Raw genomic sequence first — 21,065 nt, forward strand, 5'->3', positions numbered from 1 at the left:
ATAGGGCTACCAAGAGGAAAATGAGGTCCTGTTCTCCCAGCTTACACTGAGCTTCGCTGGAGCACTGCAGCAAGCCTGAGACTGAGATGTTGGTTAGGGAACACGGTGGTTTGTTGAAGTTGCAGGCAATTTGAAGCTCAGGATTACTTTTGCAGACAGGACGTAAGTGTTCCACAAAGCATTTACTCAGTCTGCACTTTGTTTCCCCAATGTAGAGGAGACCACATTGTCAGCAGAAATCTGTTGAGTGGTTCATCCTCCACTGATAATGTATCAAGCTCGAGATGCAGCAGAGAGTTGGTGGCATATCCATCACAGTGGATCCAGGCCATAATCACTGTGCTAGGTGTGGTGGTATGTGAAGATATAACCCTCCATTTGAGTCTTCCAGTGTCCCTCTGTCTTTAGCAATTGCAGTCGGTATTTCTGAAGACCAGCATTGTTACCATGGAGATCTTGCTCTTTTTTTTCCAAGCTGTCTTTGCTGAAGATGCCTCATGCCCTTTCACTGGAGAGTGGACTCTAACATCTTGATAGCGATCGCAAATCTTGCACTGCAAAGGACAACAGAAAGAAACCTCTGAAAGAAAGTCTTGGGGATGAAGCAGAAAATATTTGGCAGGTCTGAATTTACACTTCTCCAAGAGAGAGCTGGGTTATTCCTGTGTAAACATCTGGTTTCGCTCTGAGGGAGCTAAATTAATGCAAGGCTTTAATGGAATGACTTCAGGCATCAGAAAGCCACTCCACAAAATAGCTCACATGTGGGAACATCGAATAGCAATGTTCTCGTCCAAAGCCTGTCTTTATAAAATGTCACATTAAGGTTTCTGGATTCCTGTCGCATGTTTTATGTGGTTCACTGAGTCAGACTTTTAGAAAGAGCAATGTAATCTCTCTTATTCTGGAAATCCTTTCTTATAAACTGTAAGAGCCACTGGGCTGAGAGGTCACAGAATCACAGAAACCTTCAGGCACAGAAAGTGAGGCCATTTGGCCCAGCATGCTAGCTCTAACTTGTTAGGTGAGCATCATTACTTTGTGCCAATCTCTTGCGTTTTCTGAGTCTTGCACATTAACATTGCTCAGGAGCAGACATTGACGTTGGCCTGTCTCAATATTAATGAGAAATGGCCAGATAGTTGTCAAACTGACTCTCACAACTGGCCAGGCAATGAAGCTAAGACTGGAGGACACAGTCTAGAAATAAGAGGTCTCCCATTTAAGATGGAGTCAAGAATACATTTCTCTCTTTCAAAGGATTGTGAGTTTGTGGAAATTGTCTTCCCAATGGAATACTGGAGGCTGGGCCATGTTGAATGTTTTTGAGGCAGGGGCAGGGTGGTTCTGGACTAACGAGCGAGTTAAAGAGTATCATGGATACGTAAGTTGAGACCATATCAGTCCGGCCATGATCGTATCAAATGATACAGTAGGATCAAGTGGGACTTGAGGGACTGAATGGCCGACTCATTAGTCATATATTTATACAAATCCTGCAGCAAACAGTCACCTAATATCAACTCTATTTCAGCATATTCCTTAATTTGGGTTTTCAGAAGTTTCATTCCTTGTCGCCAATAACTGTTTGTAATTCATTTCTCTTGGTACTGGGAGCCTGCAGACTTCGTTCCTCAGGTGCTCCACTTGCAACCTGTTAAGGCCTCAAAAGTCATAAAATCCCTACAGTGCAGAAAGGCACCATTCAGCCCATTGAGTCCCATACTGACCTCTGAAGAGCATTCCGCACAGACACAGCCGCCCAGCCTGTCCCCATAATCCGTGGCTAACGCACCTAGCCTGCATATCCCTGGACACAACGGGCAGTTTAGCATGACCAATCCACTTAATATACACATCCTGGACTGTGGGAAGCAACTGGAGCACTCGGAGAAACGCACACAGATGCAGGGAGAATGTGCAAACTTCACACAGATAAGTCACCCGAGGGTGGAATCAAACATGGGTCACTGGTGCTGGGGGGCACCAGTGCTAACCACTGAGACATCCCAAATGGTGGCACGAAATGTATCGACTGTTCCACTGGTAAATGCCAAACTGGTGCTGTCCTTTACCCACACTCAAATTGGCCATTGGGCCCTTTAAATATACAAATAAAGGGCCTGGTATCTGTATGACTTCTCCTTTTTTCCTGGTGCCATTGTGGTCTTCACTCAGATAGAGAGCAGCACTTGAGAGCACCTGGAAGTTGAAGCAAAATATGCAAGCATGAGGTAAGTATGCTCCTGCCAGTTCTGTATTAAAGGACACATTGAATTTGATTTGCAAATCAACAAGATCATGGTTATCTTTGACTCTAATTTTCCTCATTTTCCTGCTTCAGGACAACCCGCCCAACACTTGATGCCTTTAAACATGAGCTGTCTCCTCTTAATGGCCACATGCTACATCAGCATTCTCCTTGTGCTGGTTCATACCACTGTAGGAAACACAATGGGTTATTTGAAATATGTTAAGTTCAGGATCTGTGGTTGGATAAACTCCCTGTTTAACAGAGTGCTTACCTACATGTGTTGAAATCTGGTCTAACAGGTACACAGATATTTGCATCAAGTATCACATGACTATTAGGTCATTTAATCGCATATTCAAAGTGCTGAGGGTCTACTTGGGCATAAGTAAAGGATAGCAAGGGAATATATGAGGAACGGTAGGACCCTAGGAAGCACCGAGGATCAGAGGGACCTCAGTGCGCATGTCCACCAAACCCTTAAGGTATCAGGAGAGGTAGACAAAGTGGGTAAGGCAACACATGCCTTTCTTAACAGAAGTATAGAGTTTAAGGGCAACCAGGTGATGCTGGAACTAGAATCCACATTAGATGAGAGATGTGATAGCACTAGAGAAGATACAGAGGAGATCGACCAGGATGATACCTGGGCTGAAGAGTTTCGGTGATGAAGAGAGATTGGATAGACTGGGGTTGTTTTCCTCAGGGCAGATGAGGTTGAGAGGTGTTGATTAAGATATACAAAATTATTAGGAGCACGGAGAGGGATATTCCTGACAGGAAATTTCCCCTGGTGTGGGGATCAATGGGGAGGGGACATATATTGAAAAGTTTAGAGGCAATATGGGGAAAAACTTTGAACCCAGACAGTGCTGGAGCCTGGAACTCATTGCCTGTAGGGATGTTAGAGGCAGGAATCCTCACAATATTTAATCTGAGCTTGCACTTGTGATACCAAGACATATAAGGCTATGGGCCAAGTCATGGAAAATAGGATTAAAATATTCAGGTGGCTGTTTTTTGAGCGAGGTGGTCAAGGGCACCATATTGTGGTATAGATCTCTATTGCTCTATGAGTCTACCCCTCTTGTTTGTTCTCTACCAATTTGACATGATGTGGAGGTGCTGGTGTTAGACTGAGGCGGACAAAGTCAGAAGCCACACAACACCAGGTTACAGTCCAACAGGCTTATTTGAAATCGCAAGCTTTGGGAGCCACTTGCCCCTTCTTCAGGTGCAGCAAGAGAGATGAGCACACAGACCCAGAGTTTACAGGCAGAGAGATCAAGGGCAGAGAGATCAAAAAACCATACAAATGGTTTGAGTGGGGTGTCAGATAATAAGTCTCTGAAGGTGATCAGGAGTGTCAGACAGTGAGAGTAAAGTGTCAACAGCTGAATAATCAGTGAAGGGGTGATTTAGAATCTGATCAAATGAGGCAGAGAGATAATTACAAAAAATTAAAAAGAAGAAGGTGCTGGAGACAAACTAAATGATTGGAATAGCATGTGAGGTATAAGAGTCACATACCAAGGATCTAACCAAAGTAATAAGTGATCCTAAACTGTATCAACTAATTAAGGTAGAGATCATAGCAATTTATCAAGGTGATGGTGTTAAAGGAGGGCATAACAGTGTGGTGGGGTCACATGTAGTGTGACATGAACCCAACATCAGGGGAACTTGGCTATCAGTTTCTGCCTGGTGATTCTGCATTGTTGTGTATTTTGAAGGACACCTTGGAGGACCCTTACCCAAAGATTGGAGGCTGAATGTCCTTGACCACTGAAGTGCTCCTCCTCTGGGAGGGAACACCCCTGTCTGGCGATTGTTGTGTTCTATCCATCCGTTGTTGTAGCATCTGCATGGTCTTGTCAATATACCATGCCTTGGACATCCTTGCCTGCAGCGTATGGGGTTGACAACTTAGGCCGAGTCATATGAGCATCTGCCGTGTACACAGTGGGTGGTGTTCCCATGTGTGATGGTAGTGTCCATGTCAATGATCTGGTATGTCTTGCAGAGATTACCATGACAGAGTTGTGTGGTGTTGTGGTTGGTGTTGTCCTGAAGGCTGGGTAGTTTGCTGCAAACCATGGTCTGTTTAAGGTTTGGTGGTTGTTTGAGGGTGAGGCGTGGAGGTGTAGGGAAGATTTTGGTGAGATGCTCATCATCATTGATGACATGTTGAAGGCTATGATGAACATGGTATAGTTTTGTTACTCTGGGGAAGTACTGGACAACAAAGGGTACTCTATCAGTTGTACCCCATCTCTGTCTTCTGAGGAGTTCATTACGGTTTTTTTGCTGTAGCACATTGGAACTGGCGATTGATGGGTTGAACATTGTATCCTGGTCATATGAGGACATCCTTCAAAACTTTTGGACTGATTGATAGATTGTTTGATTTATTTATTGTCATGTGTACTGAAGTATAGTGGAAAGCTTTGTTTATGAGCAGTACAGGCAAATCATTGTCAGCAAAGGATGTATGGATCAAAAAGACTTAGGCAGAGACATACAGGTTACATTGCACTGGGTGTGCACGAGGCGAGATCAATGTTAGCAAGATCAGCATTATTTGAGGCTAAAGAGACCATTCATTAGTTGAATAATGGTGGGGAAGATGCTGTTCCTGAACTTACGCATGCATGTGTCCGTCACGTTCCTCCTGGGCTTCTTTAAAACATTTGGGGTGGAAGCTAGAGAAGTGCAGCATCATGGGGTTATCTGCGGGCTTGCGGTACATGATGTACTGAGGGTTCCATCCCTGATGGAGATGTGTGTGTCCAAGAATGACACTCATTCTGAAGGGTAGCCCATGTAAAGTCTGATGGTGGGATGAAACTTGTTGATATCACTATATAGCTGTTTCAGTGATCCCTCGCCACCAGTCCAAAGGAAGAAAATGTCATCAGTGTACCTGGTGTATAGTGTTGTTTGGAAGCCCTCCACAGAAAAGAGATCTTGATTGAAGCTGTGCCTGAAAATGTTGGTGCATTTGGGTGCACGTTTGGTCCCCATGGCTGTTCCATGTGTCTGGATGAAGAACTGATTGTTGAAAGTGAAGACGTTGTGGTCGAGGATGAAGTGGATGAGTTGTAGGATGGTATCTGGAAATTGGCTTTTGGTTGTATTGAGCACTGAGGCTATAATGGTAATGCTGTTGTCGTGGTGGATGCTGGTGTAGAGTGCTAAAATGTTCATTGTGACAAGGATTGTTCCTGGTTCAACTGGTCTATGGTGCAGCAACCAAAGAAGAAGGAGTTGAACTGGAACCCACCGGAAGGCGCTGTCCTGGGCTCGACATGTCTGCTCAAGCCGTCAGGAGACACATTAATGCCAGGTTGATCAGCTGTACTCACATGATAGCAAAGAACATCACCCAAGTGCGACGCAATGCTATCCGTGCTCTCAAGACCAATTGAAACATTGCCATCAAACAAGCAGACAAAAGATGGGCCATTGTCATACCGAATAGAATAGACCACTGCAGTGAAACATACCAACAGCTGAAAAATCAAGAATACTATAGATAACTACTTGCTGATCTGACCAAAGAACCCACAGTCAACTCAACAAACTTTTTTGATCAGTCCCTCAGTGTATCCTATGTACACACTCCTGTGTATTTCTTGCATAGGAGATTTCTACTGCCTTATGAAGTCATACAAAGCCAACACACCTGGGTATCTCAACATATCAGGCAATGGGACCCTGTGTGAGAACCTCTCTGGCTATGTCGAGGGCATCTTGAAACCCATTGCACAGGGAACCCCCAGCTTCTCTCATGGCACTATAGATTTCTTACAGAAACTCAGCACCCATGAACCAGTCAAACCAGGAGTCTTATACCTATATAACAAAGTGTGGAGCTGGATGAACACAGCAGGCCAAGCAGCATCTCAGGAGCACAAAAGCTGACTTTTCGGGCCTAGACCCTTCATCAGAGAGTCTGAAGGGTCTAGGCCCAAAACGTCAGCTTTTGTGCTCCTGAGATGCTGCTGGGCCTGCTGTGTTCATCCAGCTTCACAGTTTGTTATCTTGGATTCTCCAGCATCTGCAGTTCCCGTTATCACAGTCTTAAACCTATCATGTTATTCCAGTTATTCAGTTTGTATCCAGCACGACCTTTTTTTATTATAATTATCTCTCTGCCTCATTTAATCAGATTATAGGCTTTCCCTTCACTGGTTATTCAGCTGTTGACACTTTACTTACACCATTGGATACTCTTGGTCACCTGCAGAGTCTTATTATCTGACACTCCACTCACACCATTTGTATAATTTTTTTGATCTCTCTGCCCTTGATCTCTCTGCCTATAAACTCTGGGTCTGAGTGCTCTTCCCCCTCACTGTACCTGAAGAAGGGGCTGGTGCCTTTGAAAGCTTGTGATTTCAAATAAACCAGTTGGACTATAAGCTGGTGTTGTGTAACTTCTGACTTTTACCAATATGATTGTTTGTTGACACCATTTTGGAGTTTAAGCAGGTTGTGTAATGCCTGGGGAATGAGTGCTGCATAGCTCTAAGGTCCAAAGGTGTCAACAAATCTTTAAACAAACTAAGCTGTGGTCACTTATGACAACACAAATAATGAAGTTTTGATAACCTACTTGTGCAATAGCAACAGCAAATCATATGCCAAACTTCCTCTTTGACAAGTGCACAAGGCCAGTCATCAAAAAGCCAGTTTCAAATCTACCGGAGTATGCTAATGGGACTGAAGACATGTGCGCTATCCTGAGTACAAACACAGGCTTGTTGTGAAGGTCACAGTCAAAGAACTATTCCTTAGTCACTGCTGTGTTGCAGGTAAAGACCAGCTTTCATGCTGAGTGCTCGGAGTCACCCAGCTAATAGCAAAATAAAAAGAAATGGGAAAACAAAAGACTCTTACATCCTGAATCCTGACATTTAAGTTCAAAGGAATCATAATTGCAGCATCTGAACTAATTTGCAAAACTAAGGATAACGATAATGAAACTGACTATTCAACTGCCAACATCAGTGTGACTGGTAATTTTTACTACAACAGCCAACACTCACGCTTCACAAATAATAGCGACTGTTTTATTTTTAACTTTTATCTTTTTAGACTCACATCTTTTTCTAATCCGTGTGTATATTTGCTACATTACTATTAGCTTGTGATTTGTGCTTAATTACCTCACTCATTATAGGAAAGATGTGGATGCTTTGGAGAGGGTTCAGAGGAGGTTTACCAGGATGCTGCCTGGGCTGGAACGCTTATCTTATGAAGGGAGGTTGATTGAGCTCGGACTTTTTTCATTGGAGAAAAGGAGGAGGAGAGGGGACCTAACTGAGGTATACAGGATAATGAGAGGCATAGATAGAGTTGATAGCCAGAGGCTATTTCCCAGGGCAGAAATGGCTAACATGAGGGGCCATAGTTTTAAGCTGGTTGGAGGAAAGTATAGAGGGGATGTCAGAGGCGGGTTCTTTACACAGAGAGTTGTGAGAGCATGGAATGCGTTGCCAGCAGCAGTTGTGGAAGCAAGGTCATTGGGGTCATTTAAGAGACTGCTGGACATGCATATGGTCACACAAATTTGAGGGTGCATACATGAGGATCAATGGTCGGCACAACATTGTGGGCTGAAGGGCCTGTTCTGTGCTGTACTGTTCTATGTTCTACGTTCTATGTTCATTTTTAATTCAAGAAAGCCTGGTTAAATTAGCACTTCTTAAAGCAAAGGGTCCGGGAGAAACACACTCACAACGGAATGGATACATTTGTAAATTGCTGTTCTTGTAACTAACCTTAAGATGAATAAAGACAGAAAGCCAGTTTCCCTTCCACACCCAGGACCTTCGCAACTCCATGTACCAAGTTGGAGAACCTAAGCTGGGATCTGGGCATGACACTACCCACACTGGCATCATACATACTGTCAGGTCACCAGACAGTCTCGAGCACAAAGTTCCTCAAATCTATCTGTGGTTGTGGCTGGTATTTTTTTTAGAAGTGTGGGTTTTGGGTGTGGAACCCATACCTCAGTTTAGTGGCCAGGTCTGATGTGAGTCCAGAACAGACATGGAATCTGAAAGGAATCCAGAGTGTCTGGCATTGAGAATGAGCATCAAAATCAGCAAAATTAGCAGAAAAAAACCAAATCTCCTCACCAGAGACTGCATTTGTCAATCAGTGACATTCAAAACTCACAATCATTGAACTTACAAGGCTTAACCTGCACATCAAATAATGGGCTTTAACTCAGAGTAAATATCTGTGCACTTGGGGTGGCAGTAAATCAACATATTGGGAAGCTTCAAGAGTAACTCTTCCAGAGACCAGGCAAGGGACAGTGACATAGAGACTTGGCTAGTTACCCAGAGTGGCCATGCCAGTACCCTGGGCCATAGGTTCAATACCTACCACAGCAGCTGATATCACTTTAAATCTGTTGATAAATTTGTCATTTAAAGTTAGCTAGCAATGGTGACCACCACAATTATCATCAATTGTTCACTGATGTCCTTCAGGGAAGGAAACTGCCATCCTTACCTGGTCTGGCCTACATGTGACTCCAGACCTATATGTGATTGACATTTAATTGCCCTCTGAAGTGGTCTGCAAAGCTATTCTGTTCAAAGATGAATAGGAATAGAGAAAATGCTGGTCAGGCCAGTGACCCTGCAACAAATAAAGAAGAAAAACCACCATGCACAGTCAACTCTAATATGAATCTATTCTGTGTTTGCGATTGGGAGTTGCAAATTTTAGCAAGAGGTCTCTCTAGGCCTCAGGTTTTCAGAGTCAGTGAAAACTGTGAATCACTCAATTAACCCACATGGCATATTTCAATTTCACCTGAATAATCTCTGTTTGCCCCTAGTCCCAACTGATCAGTAGATCTTGACAGAAATTTAGCGAAGAGTGGCAGCAATTTGTTGAGATAGATTTAGACGAATTTCATGAAAAATAAGCAAATGGGACTGAGTAAGAAATTGTTAGCGAGGAATAAACTGAAGACCAGAGAAAAACCTTGGATTCGACCTTCTCCTCTTTCATTTGGGTGTTATCAGTAATTCTGATGTTAAGTTGAATGCAGAAATTTGATATTAATGGATTTCCTTCGTTCTATAATACAGATGTAAAGCTTTGGAATTCCCTGATGACCATCATTTGGAGAATCTGTTCAAAGCAAGGCTTCCTTACAGTTTTGAATTTGTCTTATTGGTGTGATACCCAATCCGCTTCAGAGAGCTGACATGAGGGCTAGTCCAGTTCCAGCCAATCCTCCACCTCAGGACAAAAAATACAGGATAGGCATGGGATTTATTTTCACCCCAGCCAATTTGTCCTTTCATTGTTATGTTAATAAGCAGCGTAAATGGTGCTCTAAAATTTTCAAACTTTCAGCATTGAAGGAAGTTTCCAAATGGTTATTTCACCAAAGCAGTGTCACTCGCAAAATAAAGGTAGAGTCACCAGAGGGCTACATGCCAATGTGCCATCTTTGACCTGCCCACTTCCCTGCCTTGGTGTCCAGTCCAGCTCCATTCCCCATTCACTAAAGGCATTCTCGGGCTAATTGCTATTCATGGCAATAAATTGAAAAGACACGAGTCTGAGCAGTTCTCACACTTTTCTAAGTAAGTAATTGGTTAAGAACACAGACCAGTTATTAACATGAAACTTAAATGTATAAAGTATCCATCAACAGGTTTAAGCGTTGCACCACAGAGTGGCTCAGAAATCCTGGGTCTGACTGCTTACCTCTCTTCTGCAATCACATTTGTGTCCTCATGTTCTTGGTGAGGGAGCAAGTGGTACCTGCCCACACACTGGTGGCGTTTAGAGAGAGGTGGACACTGTTGGGAATGGAGTACACTACTTTCACCATCCACCTGCATCTTAATGTAGTCCCCTCCTTCTCTTTCTGCACTGCCTTTCTTTCTGTTATTGATGCCCTATTCTTGGTGGGGAGAGCTGGTAAATTGTGTAACCGGGTGAACTGGTGGTGGCTATCAAAAACAAGGAGTAGGGAAAATTGAGAGAAGCTTAGATCGAGATGTTCAAAATCACACATCGATAGGGTAGAAGGAAATATGTTCTACTGGACTGAAAACCAGACAGAGACAGATTAAGGGATTCGGCAACTCATGGAAAACACATTGCGCAGAGTGAGTGGTTAGTGCTGCACTCAGAGGTGCCAGGGGAGCAGGTCAAAACAACCTGAACCATTGATTGAATTTTATATAAAGAGCAGAGGGAGAGATCCCAGCATCTCCATCTCGCAGTAAATCCTTCTACACACTTAAGGATAGATGGTGACACTGCCAAACCTATTGGTCCCATATCCCAGATAGAATTTGAAATGTCTGAATGTGTGGCTGAGGCAGGCTCACTCAAGTGGTCGGGGCCTGGAATATACTATCTGAGAGTGTACAGGAGGCAGGTTCACTCGAGTGGTTAAGGTCTGGAATGTTCCTTTCATTAAGAAGGGCAAGGGAGATAATCCAGGATACTATAAGCTAGTGAAACGTACAAAAGTGATAGGGAAAATAGTGGATAAGATTCTTTGGGGCAGGATTTACTCACATTTGGAGAATAAATGATTTGGATGAAACTGTAGGTAGTCTGATTAGTAAGTTTGCAGACGGCACAAAAATTGGTGGAGTTGCGGATAGTGGGGAAGGATACCAAAGGATGCAGCAGGATGTAGCTCCCTGAAAGTGGCAACACAAATGGAAAAGGCGGTAAAGAAAGCAGATGGCACGCTTGCCTTCATCAATCAGGGCATAGACTACAAAAATTGGCAAGTCAAGTTGCAGCTGTATAAAACTTCAGTGAGCCACATTTGGAGTATTGTGTGCAGTTCTGGTCACCACGCTAGAGGAAGGATATGGAGTCTTTGGAGATGCTGCACAAGAGATTTACCAGGACATTGGCCAGATTGTAGTCGTTATAAGGAGAGGTTAGAGAAACTTGAAATGTGTGGGAGGTTGAGGGGCGACCTGATAAAGTATATAAAATTATGAGAGGCATAGATAGGATGAGTAGTTGGAGTTTTTCAAAGGGTGAAAATGTCAAATACTAGGGGGACTAAAATATACAAAATAGAACAGCACAACACAGACAGGCCTTTCGGCCCACCATGTCTGTGCCTAAACGAATCCTATCTGTGAACGTGCAGTCCATATCCCTTTAGGGTCTAGGCCTGAAACGTCAGCTTTTGTGCTCCTGAGATGCTGCTTGGCCTGCTGTGTTCATCCAGCTTCACGCTTTGTTATCTTGGATTCTCCAGCATCTGCAGCTCCCATTATCCCTCTAACCCCTGCCTGGACATCTATCTGTCCAAATGCTATTGCCTCTGTTTCTCTCACCTCCTCTGGCAGCATGTTCAAGGCACCCAACACCCATGGCATAAAAACAATTTGCTTGCACATCTCCTTTAAACTTTCACCATGTCACCTTAAACCGATATCCACTGACTGAAATCAGAGATGATGGGAACTGCAGATGCTGGAGAATCCAAGATAACAAAGTGTGGGGCTGGATGAACACAGCAGACCAAGCAGCACCTTAGGAGCACAAAAGCTGACGTTTTGGGCCTAGACAGACTGTGAGTGTGGTGGAGACGAGTTGAATCAAGAGGGAGCTGGATTATTATTGGAAAAGGAAGAGTGTGCAGGTTTACAGAAGAATGTAGGGGTCAAGCAAATGGACAGCCAGCACTGACATAATGGGCTGAGTGGTCTCCTTCTGTTCTGTAACCATTCTCTGCTTTAATGACTCTATGCTGCCCACACAAGATGGAGCAGTGACTGTTCATTATGTAGTGAACACACATTGATAGCAACAGCTCCAAATGCAGCTTGTAGATCTGATGAGTCTGACTGAAAGTAGACTCTGCCAGTGACCAATGATTCCAGTTCAAATCCTAGACATTGTGGCTGCTATTTTCTGATGATTTAGGGAAGGCTTTGGCCCAGTGGTATTATCACTAGACTATTAATCCAGAGACACTGGCAATGTTTTGGAGACCTGAGTTTGAATCCCACTCCAGCAGATAGTGGAATTTGAAACAAATAAAGAATACCTTGAATCCACCATTGATTGATGGGAAAGCTATCATGATCGGTAAAAGTCCTTTGGTGAAGAAAACTGCCATCCTTACTTGGTCTGGCCTACATGTAACTCTAGACCCACAACAATGTGATTTACACTGGGCGATTTGGGATGGGTAATACATGCTGGCCTGGTCAGTGACGTCCACAGGCTGTGAATGTTCAAACAAAAAAGGACCTTTACTTCGACCACACCTCCTGTGAAACCAAAAGGAAAACTTTCTGAGGGCCGGGATCAACTGGTATCACATGACATCAGTTCAAAGGTCACAGTTCAAGTACCTAAAGCAGCAACTTTAAAAGGAAATCTCTTGGAGCTGATCAGAATTTAGAATGTTACTTCACAAATCACAAGGAAAGTGATTTCTCCAAATCCCGGCAGAATCCTAGGGCAAAGTCCTTTGGCTTGGGATTCTTTATGAAGGAGGTGGAGTCTTGGCAAAGCTGGTCCACTATGGGAGAGCATCGGAAAGAAAAAGGGAGGAGAAATATTTAGAGATAGTAAGAACTGTCGATGCTGAAGTCTGAGATAACACAGTGTAGAGCTGGATGAACACAGCATGCTAAACAGTATCAGAGGAGCAGGAAAGCTGACGTTTCAGGTCAGGACCCTTCTTCAGAAGGAGGAAGAAAGAACTTCCCCATTTCTGAAGAAGGATCCCAACCCAAAATATCAGCTTTCCTGCTCCTCTGATGCTGCCTGGAAAAATGTTTAGTTCAGCAGTGAAAGATCACTTGTAGCCATTGCTAAAGAGACAATCTTGTTCTTTCCTACTTGTCAAAATGGATTTGGCCTGATCTGTTCTGACCACGACTTCAATCTATTTCCCAGATTCCTGGGATGTAAGGACTGAAATATGAAGAGAGATGGGATTGGCTAGGACTATATTCACTGGAATTTAGGACATTGGGGGTGACTCGGGTGTACAGAATCTCATAGAAACCTATAAAATTCCAGCAGGCTAAATGCAGGAAGGATTTTCCCAATGACTGAGAAATCGAGAACTGGGGACCACCATCTAAGTGTATGGGGTAGGCCATTTAGGACTGAAATGAGGAGAAATGTCTTAACCCAGAGAGTGGGGAAGCTTTGGAAATCTCTGCCTTAGATATCAGTTGAGGCAAAAACATTGAAATGTTTCAAGAAAGAATACAGTTCTTAGGGCAAAAAGGATAAAATAACATGGGGAGAAATCAGGAATAGGGAATAGAAATTGGGAAAATGATCATATTGAATGGTGGAGCAGGCTTGAAAGACTGATTGGCCTCCTCCTGCTTCTATTTTCTATTCAGATTATACAAAAGCAAAATACTATTAAAGGTGAGCAAGTTATCCTCAGTTGCCTTAAGTATCTGGTTTCTATTACCTTGGATAAGAAAGTGAGCCCGGTGAATTGCCCATCCAACCCATTTCTTGTCCTTTGATCTAGTCCCTGCTCCTTAAACCATTTCAACAAGACTCTGTTGGGCAAACATTCATCAATATGAACTGTACTTCCGCTTGGTGGAAAAAGCTTCATTAACTGCGTATGCCTGCCACGCTATAGAATCGTAGGCTGTGGGGTTGATCTGGACTTGGTATAATAAGAGCAAACGGATAACAGCAAGATTGCATTACATCTCCCTCCATGTTCAGTTACCACAGAATTAACAATATCACACCAAGTCCAGATCTGCTCCTTTGTGTTGAGAACTGTCATTACTGCCAGTACCTCTGTAAGTCCTGACACTAAGTGTTTTCATCTCACTATTGTTTAAATTGTCTGTTCACTTGCTTGTAGATAAAAGGACAGCATATTGGTAGCTGAGACTGATTTACTTATATATATACGTATCCTTGCTTAATCAACATATATTGCCCATCTCTAGTTGCCCTTGAGAAGCTGGTAGAGAACTGCCTTCCAGATGTTGCGGATCTAGGGGGTGTAGGGACACCCACAATTCCTTGAGGGAGCGAATTCCGCAATTTTGACCCAGCGACAGTGAAGGAATAGTGATTTATTTCAAAGTCAGGATGGTGAGTGGCTCGGAGGGGAACTCGCAGAGTGTGTGTTCCTATGTATCTGCTGCCCTTATCCTCCTAGGTGGGAGGGGTCATGGGTTTGTGAAGGGAAGTAAATGGCAGCAAATTAGATTGATTTGGGATACAAAGTATTCATGGCTAAATTGAAGCGACTTGAGGAAATGCAGGATTAGGGGTTTAGTGTAGAGGGCTGGGTCTGAGTGGAATGCTCTTCAGACAGTGGGTGTGGACTTGATGGGCCAAAGGGTGTTGGGGATTCTATGACTGAATGACTTACTATGGTTTTATGCATTATTTTGTTTAGAAGAAAGGAAACACTGACTTGGGAGAAGAAAAACACTGAAGTGAAGATACTAAATAAAAATCACAGCAGGATACATCAACACTTAAGTCAAGTGAAGGTTTCAGTGAATTATTTTCTCAGATTCAAATCCAAACAAGGCACGATCCATTAGATTTAAAGAGGAATATGTTAAAAAGCAGAGATTAAATCGGGAGATAAAACCAGTGACATGCTGGATCTGTTTATACAAAATGAACCTTCAATTGCAGTTTGAACACTTTCAGATTCCAACTCTTTGATTTAGAGCTTTAGCAATGCGGATTGACATTTTGTTTTCTTCTCTGAACTCCAAGTGAAAGATCCTGGTCATCCCTCAATCAATCAGTCATTCTTCTTGTGGGCCCTGCAGCTCCTGAGACCAATACAAACTTCCCAGGCTTCTGTAAAAGAATTGAGCTGTGACCAGAGGCTGCGACAGGGAGCAGGGAGGTGGGCTGCAGCTGGCAAGTGTGCAGCAACGAGTGGGCTGATTAATATCACCTCGGAGGAAAGCAGGTAGGAGGAGAGATGAGAGTGGGTATTGAGATAGCCTGGTATCCCTTAGCCCATCCCAGAATGTTGATGCTGATAATGGGCGACATGCAAATTCTGGTTTTCTCAGGACAGGGAAATTTTTTTAATTCAAAACTTTAAATATCTCATCAAATCTATTCAGCCCTTCAAGAGTGCACTGATCCTTCAAATGGTATCCCACCAAGAGCTCTACCCTCTTCCCATAACCCAACATTTATAAGACCGATACACCCAGCCTGTACATCCCTGGACACTATGGGCAATTTAGCATGGCCAATCCAGGACACACAGAGGAAACTCACACAGATACAGAGACAATGTGCAAACTCCACACACACAGTCACCCCAGGTTGGGATTGAACCCAAAGTCCTGGCGCTGTGAAGTAGCAGTGTTAACCACTGAGCCACCTTGAAAGTTCAGTGGTATCTGTAGTGCAATAAGATGCAGGGACAGCCATTTCACTGATATTTGCAAGTAATACCTGTTTTTGTACAATTAAAAGCAGCTCTGTGTGCTTTGGGATAGTAGGAAATGCCAATGTTGGAGTCTGAGATAACAAGGTGTACAGCTGGATGAACTCAGCAGGCCAGGCAACATCAGAGGAGCAGGAAAGCTGACGTTTGGGGTCCAGACCTTGCTATCTGTGTGCAATCCTCCCACCCACCTTCCTACAAAAATGCCATCCCCTATTTCCAATTCCTTCACCTCGGCCGCATCTGCTCCCAGGATGAGGCATTCCACTCCTGTACATCTCAGATATCCTCGTTTTTCAAGGACCACGCCAACCCGCTGCAGTGGTCGACCATGTCTCCCGCATTTCCCGCAACTCATCCCTCACACCCCTCCCCACAATAACAACTAAAACAGAATCCCCCTCATCCTCACATACCACCCCACCAAGCTCTGGATCCAACATATCATCCTCCGACACTTACGCCATCTACAATCCAACCCCACCACCAAAGTCATATTTCCCTCCCCACCCTTATGTGTTTTCCAGAGGGACCACTCGATCCATGACTCCCTTGTTCGCTCCACACTCCCCTCCAACCCCACCACACCCAGCACATTTCCCTGCAACCACAGGAAGTGCTACACTTGCCCCCACACCTCCTCCCTCACCCACATCCCAGGCCCCATGGAAACTTTCCACATCAAGCAGATGTTCACCTGCGCATCTGCCAATGTGGTATACTGTATCTGCTGTATCCGTTGTGGCCTCCTCTACATCAGGGAAAACAAGCGGAGGCTTGGGGACAGCTTTGCAGAACACCTACACTCGGTTCGCAATAAACAACTGCACCTCCCAGTCACGAACCATTTCCACTCCCCATCCCATTCTTTAGATGACATGTCCATCATGGGCCTCCTGCAGTGCCATAACGATACCACCTGAAGGTTGCAGGAACAGCACCTCATATTCCGCTTGGGAACCCTGCAGCCCAATGGTATCAATGTGGATTTCACAAGCTTCAAAATCTCCACTCCCCCTACCGCATCCCAAAACCAGCCCAGCTTGTCTCCGCCTCCCTAACCTGTCCTTCCACCTATCTCCTCCTCCCACCTCAAGCCCCAGCCCCATTTCTTTCCTGCTAACCTCATCCCGCCCCCTTGACCTGTCCGTCCTCCCTGGACTGACCTATCTCGTCCCTACCTCCTCACCTACACTCACCTTTACTGGCTCCATCCCCACCTCTTTGACCTGTCTGTCTCCTCTCCACTTATCTTCTCCTCTATCCATCTTCTATCCACCTCCCATGTCTCCCTATTTATTTCAGAACCCCCTTCCCCTCCCCCATTTCTGAAGAAGGGTCTGGGCCCGAAACGTCAGCCTTCCTGCTCCTATGATGCTGCTTGGCCTGCTGCGTTCATCCAGATCTACACCCTGTTATATTACATTAGTACCCAGACTGGCAACAGTGATTTCTGTACGCCCAGCAACACAGTTGTAGAGGCAATGGCTCAAAAATAGTTCATGAATCTTTAACATGTCACAAATAGGTGTAGACAATAATCAAGAAGGCTAATGGAATGCTGACTTTTCTATCTAGAGGCCTGGAATACCAGAATGCAAAAGTTAATCTGCAGTTTTACGAACCCCTGTTTGGACGCCCCCCCCACCCCCACCCCTTGGAGTACTGAGAGCAGATCTGTACACTACAACTTAGGAAGGACAGGTTGACCTCGGAAGGAGTACAATACGGGTTTACAAGAATGATTAAGTTAAGTTATGAGGAAAGATTATACAAATTAGGTTTGTTTTCTCTAGAATTTAGAAGGTTAAGGTGTGACCTAATTGAAGTCTTCAAAACATTAGCAGGAAGCAACAGGGCGAATAAAGATATTTCCGCTGTTTGGGGATACAAAAATAAGGGGCATTGTCTGAGGATTAGGGCCAGGCTGTTCAAGAGGAATGTTAGGAAGCACTTCGACACACACAGGGTGGTAGATGGTTGGAACTTCTTTCCATAAATGGAAGTTGATGCTGGATCAATTGTTAATTTTAAATCTGGGATAGATACATTTTTGTTACACAAAGGTATTAATGAGCATGGGCCAAAGGCATTGGGAGTTAGGGACAGATCAGCTGTGATCTCATTGAATGGTGGAATAGGTTCAAAGGGCTGAATGGCCCACTCCTGTTCCCATGATTCTAGATAATTGATATGGGAAATAATGTTCGCAAGGAGGATGGATATATTCATGCCACTCCTCCTTGGTCTTTTGTCTAGTTTCATCAACAATTCATGGTAAGGTATTAACCTGCAAAGTGTCATCAAATCCTTCAAAAATGTGGAATATCCAACTGAGTGCATAGGGAGGAAGGTGACTCATTGTAGAGGGATGATTCTACAAGTGGAAACGCCACAACTGCTCCAGAACGGGATCCTTGCGATGATTCCATCTCCAAAGTGACTCAATGAATTCTATGAACTCTGCTCTGGATGTCAAAGAAAATGCATTTGATCGTTTCTAAAAGTCATACATTGATAGCTAATTGGTTTATTGAAAAACTGTCATGCTGAATTATGATGAGAATATAAATAAAACAAAACATTATTTTCATAGAATTATCTGCACAGTAAGCACAAAATAATAAAAGAAATGCACAATTATATCCATTTCTGAATATAAATAATTACAATACACTACAAAATGCAGGTCTCTCTAATTCATGGAAGAAAAAAATGAAAGGATGACTTTATTCTGCATTTTGTGTTTCAGTCCATAGATTAGATCATGTCATGTTCAGCTCAATCATTTACATACTATTTATGAGTTTGATAAATTAGGGCATTGCTCTGCCTCAGTCTATTTATTCTGTAACTTATTTGCAGAAAGGTAGCTGTTCTCCTTGTGATTGTGATTCGGACTATCATAGAACATAGAACATAGAACAATACAGCGCAGAACAGGCCCTTCGGCCCTCGATGTTGCGCCGACCTGTGAACTAATCTAAGCCCCTCCCCCTACACTATCCCATCATTATCCATATGCTTATCTATATACACTCTCTCACTCACATTTACTCACTCACACACACACACATCCTCACTCTCTCACTCATCTGCACAATCACACTCTCACTCACACGGAATCACACTCACTTTTACTCACACTCACACATACACACACATTCAATCACATATACTCACTCACACACACTCACACACACACTCTCTCTCACACATACAGTCTCTCTCACACATACACTCTCTCTCACACGTACAATCTCTCTCACACGTACAATCTCTCACTCGTAATCTCTCTCACTCACTCATACACTCTCTCACTCACACACACACTCTCTCACTCACACGCACACTCTCTCACTCACATTTACTCACTCACACATACACTCTCTCTCACACACACACACTCTCACTCACACATACATCTCTCTCACACACACACTCACTCTCTCACTCACATACTCTCTCACCTTTACACACTCACACACACAATCTCACTCACATTTTCTCACTCACACACTCTCCCACTCATTCACACACTGTCTCACTCACATTTACTTACTCACACATAGAACATAGAACATAGAACATTACAGCATAGTACAGGCCCTTCGGCCCTTGATGTTGTGCCGACCTGTTATACCAATCTCAAGCCCATCTAACCTACACTATTCCATGTACATCCATATGCTTATCCAATGATGACTTAAATGTACTAAAAGTTGGTGAATCTATTACCGTTGCAGGCAAAGCGTTCCATACCCTTACTACTCTCTGAGTAAAGGAACTACCTCTGACATCTGTCCTATATCTTTCACCCCTCAATTTAAAGCTATGCCCCCTTGTGCTCACCGTCACCATCCTAGGAAAAAGGCTCTCCCTATCCACCCTATCTAACCCTTTGATTATCTTATATGTCTCAATTAAGTCACCTCTCAACCTTCTTCTCTCTAACAAAAACAGCCTCAAGTCCCTCAGCCTTTCCTCATATGACCTTCCCTCCATACCAGGCAACATCCTAGTAAATCTCCTCTGCACCCTTTCCAAAGCTTCCACATCCATCTTATAATGCGGTGACCAGAACTGTACGCAACACTCCAAGTGCGGCCGCACCAGAGTTTTGTACAGCTGCAGCATAATCTCATGGTTCCGGAACTCGATCCCTCTATTAATAAAAGCTAAAACACTGTATGCCTTCTTAACAACCCTGTCAACCTGGCTGGCAACTTTCAAGGATCTGTGTACATGGACACCGAGATCTCTCCGCTCATCTACACTACCAAGAATCTTACCATTAGCCCAGTACTTTGCATTCTGGTTACTCCTACCAAAGTGCATCATCTCACACTTGTCCGCATTAAACTCCATTTGCCACCTCTCAGCCCAGCTCTGCAGCTTATCCATGTCTCTCTGTAACCTACAACATCCTTCGTCACTATCCACAACTCTACCGAACTTAGTGTCGTCCGCAAATTTACTAACCCATCCTTCTACACCCTCATCCAGGTCGTTTATAAAAATGACGAATAGCAGTGGACCCAACACCGACCCTTGCAGTACACCACTAGTAACTGGCCTCCAGGATGAACATTTCCCGTCAACCCTCTGTCTTCTTTCAGCAAGCCAATTTCTGATCCAAACTGCTATATCTCCCACAATCCCATTCCTCCGCATTTTGTACAATAGCCTATTGTGGGGAACCTTATTGAACGCCTTGCTGAAATCCATATATACCACATCAACCAGTTTACTTTCATCTGCCTGTTTGGTCACCTTCTCAAAGGACTCAATAAGGTTTGTGAGGCATGACCTACCCTTCACAAAACCGTGCTGACTATCCCTAATCAATTTATTCTTTTCTAGATGATTATAAATCCTATCTCTTATAACCTTTTTCAACACTTTACCAACAACTGAGGTAAGGCTTACTGGTCTATAATTACCAGGGTTGTCTCTACTCCCCTCTTTGAACAGGGGAACCACATTTGCTACCCTCCAGTCTTCTGGCATTATTCCCGTAGACAATGACGAGTTAAAGATCAATGCCAAAGGCTCAGCAATCTCCTCCCTGGCTTCCTAGAGGATCCTAGGATAACCTTGAAGGATTACTTTAGTGAATAAAGGCAGTACACTAATTTAATTTGAATAGCGGAGATATGTTTTGTTTTAAGAAGGCACTCAGATGGTTCACTTTTTATACTAAGTGTACAATTCAACACCCAGCGAGCATTTCAGTGCAGCGGCATTGTCCCTACCTCTGAGGTATGAAATACAGTTTCAAGTCCTGGATGTGTGCCACACCATGTTCAAACCATTTTCTTAAAATAACTAAGTGGCTGCCTGCTTTTGAAAGGATTTTTC

Source organism: Stegostoma tigrinum, chromosome 28 (assembly GCF_030684315.1).
Source record: "Stegostoma tigrinum isolate sSteTig4 chromosome 28, sSteTig4.hap1, whole genome shotgun sequence".
NCBI classification, from domain to species: domain Eukaryota; kingdom Metazoa; phylum Chordata; class Chondrichthyes; order Orectolobiformes; family Stegostomatidae; genus Stegostoma; species Stegostoma tigrinum.